Source organism: Mustelus asterias, chromosome 18 (assembly GCF_964213995.1).
Source record: "Mustelus asterias chromosome 18, sMusAst1.hap1.1, whole genome shotgun sequence".
Taxonomy (NCBI): Eukaryota; Metazoa; Chordata; class Chondrichthyes; order Carcharhiniformes; family Triakidae; genus Mustelus; species Mustelus asterias.
The window spans coordinates 6,489,253-6,497,186 of NC_135818.1; positions in this window are offsets into that span (position 1 = coordinate 6,489,253).

The following is a 7,934-nucleotide window of genomic DNA, read 5'->3' on the forward strand; positions in this document are numbered from 1 at the left end:
GGTAAATTGATGGAAAGGGTCCTTAGGGATGGGATTTACGATCATTTAGAAAGATGCGGATTAATCCGAGATAGTCAGCACGGATTCGTGAAGGGCAAGTCGTGCCTCACAAATTTGATAGAATTTTTTGAGGAGGTAACTAAGTGTGTTGATGAAGGTAGGGCAGTTGATGTCATATACATGGATTTTAGTAAGGCGTTTGATAAGGTCCCCCATGGTCGGCTTATGATGAAAGTGAGGAGGTGTGGGATAGAGGGAAAGTTGGCCGATTGGATAGGCAACTGGCTGTCTGACCGAAGACAGAGGGTGGTGGTCGATGGAAAATTTTTGGATTGGAGGCAGGTTGCTAGCGGTGTGCCGCAGAGATCAGTGCTTGGTCCTCTGCTCTTTGTGATTTTTATTAATGACTTAGAGGAGGGGGCTGAAGGGTGGATCAGTAAATTTGCTGATGACACCAAGATTGGTGGAGTAGTGGATGAGGTGGAGGGCTGTTGTAGGCTGCAAAGAGACATAGATAGGATGCAAAGCTGGGCTGAAAAATGGCAAATGGAGTTTAACCCTGATAAATGTGAGGTGATTCATTTTGGTAGGACAAATTTAAATGTGGATTACAGGGTCAAAGGTAGGGTTCTGAAGACTGTGGAGGAACAGAGAGATCTTGGGGTCCATATCCACAGATCTCTAAAGGTTGCCACTCAAGTGGATAGAGCAGTGAAGAAGGCCTGTAGTGTGTTAGCTTTTATTAACAGGGGGTTGGAGTTTAAGAGCCGTGGGGTTATGCTGCAACTGTACAGGACCTTGGTGAGACCACATTTGGAATATTGTGTGCAGTTCTGGTCACCTCACTATAGGAAGGATGTGGAAGCGCTGGAAGGAGTGCAGAGGAGATTTACCAGGATGCTGCCTGGTTTGGAGGGTAGGTCATATGAGGAAAGGTTGAGGGAGCTAGGGCTATTCTCTCTGGAGCGGAGGAGGCTGAGGGGAGACTTAATAGAGGTGTATAAAATGATGAAGGGGATAGATAGAGTGAACGTTCAAAGACTATTTCCTCGGGTGGATGGAGCTATTACAAGGGGGCATAACTATAGGGTTCGTGGTGGGAGATACAGGATGGATATCAGAGGTAGGTTCTTTACGCAGAGAGTGGTTGGGGTGTGGAATGGACTGCCTGCAGTGATAGTGGAGTCAGACACTTTAGAAACATTTAAGCGGTTATTGGATAGGCACATGGAGCACACCAGGATGATAGGGAGTGGGATAGCTTGATCTTGGTTTCAGATAAAGCTCGGCACAACATCGTGGGCCGAAGGGCCTGTTCTGTGCTGTACTGTTCTATGTTCTATGTTCTATGTTCTATGATTCATTTTGGTAGGACTAATTTAAATGTGGATTACAGGGTCAAAGGTAGGGTTCTGAAGACTGTGGAGGAACAGAGAGATCTTGGGGACCATATCCACAGATCTCTAAAGGTTGCCACTCAAGTGGATAGAGCTGTGAAGAAGGCCTATAGTGTGTTAGCTTTTATTGATGTGGAGATGCCGGCGTTGGACTGGGGTAAACACAGTAAGAAGTTTAACAACACCAGGTTAAAGTCCAACAGGTTTATTTGGTAGCAAAAGCCACACAAGCTTTCGGAGCTGCAAGCCCCTTCTTCAGGTGAGTGGGAATTCTGTTCACAAACAAATTGTCTGGAGACAATACACATCTTTTTAGCCTGTCTTGATGCTCTCTCCACTCATGCTGTTTTGTTTCTTAAAGACTTGATTAGTTGTAAGTATTCGCATTCCAACCATTATTCATGTAAATTGAGTTTGTGTCTTTATATGCTCTGTTTGTGAACAGAATTCCCACTCACCTGAAGAAGGGGCTTGCAGCTCCGAAAGCTTGTGTGGCTTTTGCTACCAAATAAACCTGTTGGACTTTAACCTGGTGTTGTTAAACTTCTTACTTAGCTTTTATTAACAGGGGGTTGGAGTTTAAGAGCCATGGGGTTATGCTGCAACTGTACAGGACCTTGGTGAGACCACATTTGGAATATTGTGTGCAGTTCTGGTCACCTCACTATAAGAAGGATGCGGAAGCGCTGGAAAGAGTGCAGAGGAGATTTATCAGGATGCTGCCTGGTTTGGAGGGTAGGTCTTATGAGGAAAGGTTGAGGGAGCTAGGGCTGTTCTCTCTGGAACGGAGGAGGCTGAGGGGAGACTTAATAGAGGTTTATAAAGTGATGGAGGGGATAGACAGAGTGAACGTTCAATGACTATTTCCTCGGGTGGATGGAGCTATTACAAGGGGGCATAACTATAGGGTTCATGGTGGGAGATATAGGAAGGATATCAGAGGTAGATTCTTTACGCAGAGAGTGGTTGGGGTGTGGAATGGACTGCCTGCAGTGAGAGTGGAGTCAGACACTTTAGGAACATTTAGGCGGTTATTGGATAGGCACATGGAGCACACCAGGATGATAGGGAGGAAATAGCCTGATCTTGGTTTCAGATAAAGCTTGGCACAACATCGTGGGCCGAAGGGCCTGTTCTGTGCTGTACTGTTCTATGTTCTATGTTCTAAACAAAAGGGTGGTACGGTGGCACAGTGGTTAGCACTGCTGCCTCACAGCTCTCTCTTTCGAGCTAATGCTGTGGTATGAATTGAAGAAAGGTGGGAAACACATTTACAAAACCATTGCTTCTGACAGTGGTTAGAAATGTGTGCGAAAGCGATAAATGTGTGTTGAACAGATAATAATGCAATGCTTTTGTCTTAATCCTTGAAAAGAATGCCTCCCAGCTGGAATCAACAATATTAAGCTATTGGAAAAATGGAATATTTCCTTAAAATCCTGTACAAAGTGGTGATGAATAATGTTAGCATCTAAATAATGTTCCAGTTTGTAAGCCACAATGCAGCCACTTACAGTAAATGTGCCTTGAGCTGTGCATCTACCCTTGTTTATGGGAATGTTCAGACTTCTGAACATTCCTATTTCATTTGCTGTTTAATAATGTTTTCTAGAAGCACAAAGAAGCTAATTTGAGGCCCGGGAAGACAGGATAAATGGCAGCACGTTGTGCCAGAGAGACTCCCATCTTCATCACCGAATATTTCACCGATTCCATCACCATTCAAATAACCGTGAAGCTAATCTAAGACGAAATGTTTGATAGTTTGGAGTCCAAGGATTTTCCACATAGCTGAACTAATGGGGTTGACAGGGTAATAGCTGTGAAGCATTGTAGGATATCTGGAGGTTAAGTCAGCTGTCATATGGCATTAGGGTTTCCTCAATGTTAATGATGGGTAGTCGAGTGGAGTTAATTTCTACACGAATGCAACAGGTCTTCCTTCAACTGCAATATCGACTCGAGGTACCGAACAACCAGGATTAACTTGAATGGGAGAGCAGGTTCAAGGGGTTGAATGGCCATCGGCTGCTATTGATTTGATTTGATTTATTACTGTCACAAGTATTAGAATACAGTGAAAAGTATTGTTTCTTGCGCACTATACAGACAAAGCATACCATTCATAGAGAAGGAAAGGAGAGAGTTGCAGAATGTCGTGTTACAGTCATAGCTAGGGTGTAGAGAAAGATCAACTTAATGCGAGGTAGGTCCGTTCAAAAATCTGACAGCAGCAGGGAAGAAGCTGTTCTTGAGTCGGTTGGTACGTGACCTCAGACTTTTGTATCTTTTTCCCGACGGAAGAAGATGGAAGAGAGAATGCCCGGGGTACGTGGGGTCCTTAATTATACTGGCTGCTTTGCCGAGGCAGCGGGAAGTGTAGACAGAGTCAATGGATGGGAGGCTGCGATATTCAGATATCTTTCACAATGTTCTGATAGAGGTGGTTCATGCCAGCATCATGGGTTACATACCAACATTCGAAATAGGAGCAGGGGTAGGGCCATTCGGCCCTTTGAGTCTGTTCTACCATTCAGTAACATCATGGCTGATCTCTTTGTGTTTCGAATCCCACATTCCCCTTTACCCGCGATAACCTTACATCCCCTCGCCCAATCTATCGACCTCCGTCTTATCCTGTGTACAGATGCGTTCATTTATAATCGTTGAGCTTGTTTGCGGGTTGCGAACTGATAGATTTGCATTATTTCCAATTAAAATTGAATTTGAGACTCTGGTTTAATTATTTTTGTTGAATTTATCTTTTCACAGAAGGTGGGCATTGCTGGCTAAGTCAAAATCTGATGCCCATCCCTAATTGCCCCCTGAGAAGGTGTGGTGAGCAGACTTGTTAACTCGCTGCAGTCCATGTGGTGTAGGTGCATCCATAGTGATGTTAAGAAAATATTGCAGAAAATGTGGGAAGCAAGACGCTGGTATTTTTAAACAGCTACTTTGCTACCAAAATGTTCCTAACGTCCACTAAAAAGTAAACTTCGGATTTAAATCCTTCACTAACTTTATCTTCCATCCACTGAAATGTTCCCAAGCCTTTTCTCCCTCCCACCATATAATCCAGTGATGTAAATGGACTGAATACTCTTCCTGAGATTTGGGTTAGGCCAGCATTTGTTGCCCTCAGGAAGGGGATGTAGAACTACCTGTTTGAACAGCTGCAGTTCTCTAGGTACACCCACAGTGCTGTTAGGAAGGGAGTTGCAGGATTTTGACTCGGCGACAGTGAAGGAATTGTGATATCTCTGTCAGAATGGCATCTAGCTAGGAGCAGAACCTGCAGGTTGCCATCCGTTGCCCTCTTATTTCTCGGTGGGAGAGGTCGCAGGTTTAGAAGGTGCTGTTGAAGGAGCCTTGGTGAGTTGCTGCAGTGCGTCTTGTAAGTAGTGCACACTGCTGCCACAGCGGAGGGAGTGAATATTTAATATGGTGGATGGGGCATTAATCAAGCGGGCTGCTTTGTCCTAGATGGTGTGGAGATTCTTCAGTGTTGTTGGAGCTGCACTCATCCAGCAAGCAGAGCGGATTCCATCACACTCACACTGTCAGTGGATTAGTGGGGTAAATATGTGGGGTTACGGGGACAGGGCCTGGGTGGGATTGTTGCTGGTGCAGGCTCGATGGGCTGAATGGCCTCCTTCTGCATTGTTCTACCTTGCTTGTACTCCTGACTTGTGCCTTGTAGGTTGTGGACAAGCTTTGAAGGGTCAGGGGATGAGTTATTCATCACAGAATTCCCAACTTCGGACCTCCTGTTGTAGCCAGAGTATTTATATGGCTAGTCCAGTTCAGCGTCTGGTCAATGGGAACCCCCAGGATAGTAGGGGATTTAGTGAGATAATGCCATTGAATGTCAAGGGAAGATGGTTGGATTCTCTCTTCTTATTGGATCATTGACTGGCACTTGAATGGTGTGAATGTCACTTGCCACTTATCAGCCTAAGCTTGACAGCTGTCCAGGTAGAATAGAATAGAATCCCAAAGGATAGAAGGAGGCCATTTGGCCCATCGAGTCTCTACCGACCACAATCCCATGCAGGTCCTATTCCCGCAACCCCACATATTTACCCTGCTAAACCTCCTGACACTAGGGTCAATTTAGCACAGCCAATCAGCCTAGCCTGCACATCTTTGGACTGTGGGAGGAAACAGGAGCATCCGGAGGAAACCCATGCAGATACAGGGAGAACGTGCAAACTCCACACAGACAGTGACCCGAGGCCGGGAATTGAACCTGGGTCCCTGGTGCTGCGAGGCAGCAGCACTAACCACTGTGCCACTGTGCCGCCTCGGTCTTGCTGCATTTGGACATGGACTGCTTCAGTGTCTGAGGAGTTGTGAATGGTGTTGAACATTGTGCAGTCATCAGCGAACATCCCCACTTCTGACCCTCTGATGGGGGGAAGGTCATTGAGCAAGCAGTGAAAGACGACTGGGCCCAGGACATGACCCTGAGGAACATCTGCAAGTGATTCTCTGGAGCTGAGGTGATTGGCTCTACAAATCACAACCATCATCCTTTGTGTCAGGCGTGACTCCAACCAATGGCAAGATTTTCCTGATTTCCATTGATTTGAACTTTTCTCAGTCTCCTTGCTGCCACTCTTGGTTACAAGCTTGCTGACGGCAAGTGCAATCATTCGCACCTCACCTCAGGAATTCAGTTTTGTCTTGACGATGCTCAGACCAAGTCTCTGATGAAGACAGGAGCCAAGTGGCTCCAGCAGAATCTAAATCGAACATCAACGAGGGGGCTATTGCTGAGTCACTGCCACTTAATAACACTGTCAATGATTGGTCACATCCCCTCGCTGATGATTGGATGGTAATTGGCTGGATTGGATTTGTCTTGGGAAACTTTCCTCATTACAGGGGCAGATGTCAGTTACGGAGCGAGACTGGAACAGTTTGGCTCGAGGTACAATTATTTGATTTGATTTGATTTGATTTATTATTGTCACATGTATTAACCTACAGTGAAAAGTATTGTTTCTTGCGCGCTATACAGACAAAACATACCGTTCATAGAGAAAGAAACGAGAGAGTGCAGAATGTAGTGTTACAGTCATAGCTAGGGTATAGAGAAAGATCAACTTAATGCGAGGTAGGTCCATTCAAAGGTCTGACAGCAGCAGGGAAGAAACTGTTCTTGAGTCGGTTGGTACGTGACCTCAGACGTTTGTATCTTTTTCCCGACGGAAGAAGGTGGAAGGCAGAATGTCCGGGGTGCATGGGGTCCTTAATTATGCTGGCTGCTTTGCCGAGGCAGTGGGAAGTATAGACAGAGTCAATGGATGGGAGGCTGGTTTGCGTGATGGATTGGTCTACATTCACGACCTTTTGTAGTTTCTTGCGGTCTTGGGCAGAGCAGGAGCCATACCAAGCTGTGATACAACCAGAAAGAATGCTTTCTATGGTGCATCTGTAAAAGTTGGTGAGAGTCGCAGCTGACATGCCAAATTTCCTTAGTCTCCTGAGAAAGTAGAGGCGTTGGTGGGGCTTTCTTAACTATAGTGTCGGCATGGGGGGACCAGGACAGGTTGTTGGTGATCTGGACACCTAAAAACTTGAAGCTCTCGACACTTTCTACTTCATTCCCATTGATGTAGACGGGGGCATGTTCTCCTTTACGCTTCCTGAAGTCGATGACAATCTCCTTTGTTTTGTTGACATTGAGGGAGAGATTATTGTTGCCGCACCAGTTCACCAGATTCCCTATCTCATTCCTGTACTCTGTCTCATCATTGTTTGAGATCCGACCCACTACGGTGGTGTCGTCAGCAAACTGGAAAATCTACAATGCAGAATTACAGCTCTTCCTGGCTCATAGCTGTTGCTGTCTCCAATGTATTCAGGCAATTGAGGTGAATTGAATTGGCTGAAGACTGGTACCTCCAGCTTTGGAGACCTCAGGAGACCAAGCTGGATCAAGCAGGGCAGGGGCGGCACGGTGGCACAGTGGTTAGCACTGCTGCCTCACAGTGCCAGGGACCCGGGTTCAATTCCAGCCTCGGATCACTGTCTGTGTGGAGTTTGCACATTCTCCCCGTGTCTGTGTGGGTTTCCTCCGGGTGCTGCGGTTTCCTCCCACACTCCAAAGATGTGCGGGTTAGGTTGATTGGCCATGCTCAATTGACCCTTAGATATTTGCGAGCATCGACAGTACTGCATGTGCCTTGCCCACATCCAATCCCATGCCCAGGTTGATGCCAAGTGGCCTGTTTGATATTATTCTTATTTTAATTTTCTGTCGCAACTGAGTGGATTTCTTGACCTCCTAACTGTTGGTTAAAAGTTAACCACATTGCAGTAGGTCTGGAGTCACAGAGACAGCAAGAGTGAGTAGGGACAGCTGACTTCCAACCTCAAAAAACATTTGTGAACCAGATGGGTTTTCTGAATATGCAATAGTTTCATGGCCACCATTGCTGAGATTGTTTGTTAATTCTTGTTTGATTCAACTAAACTAAACTTAACTTGCCCTGACCTGGTGATCCCAAATCTCCAGGTCTGTAGTCCATT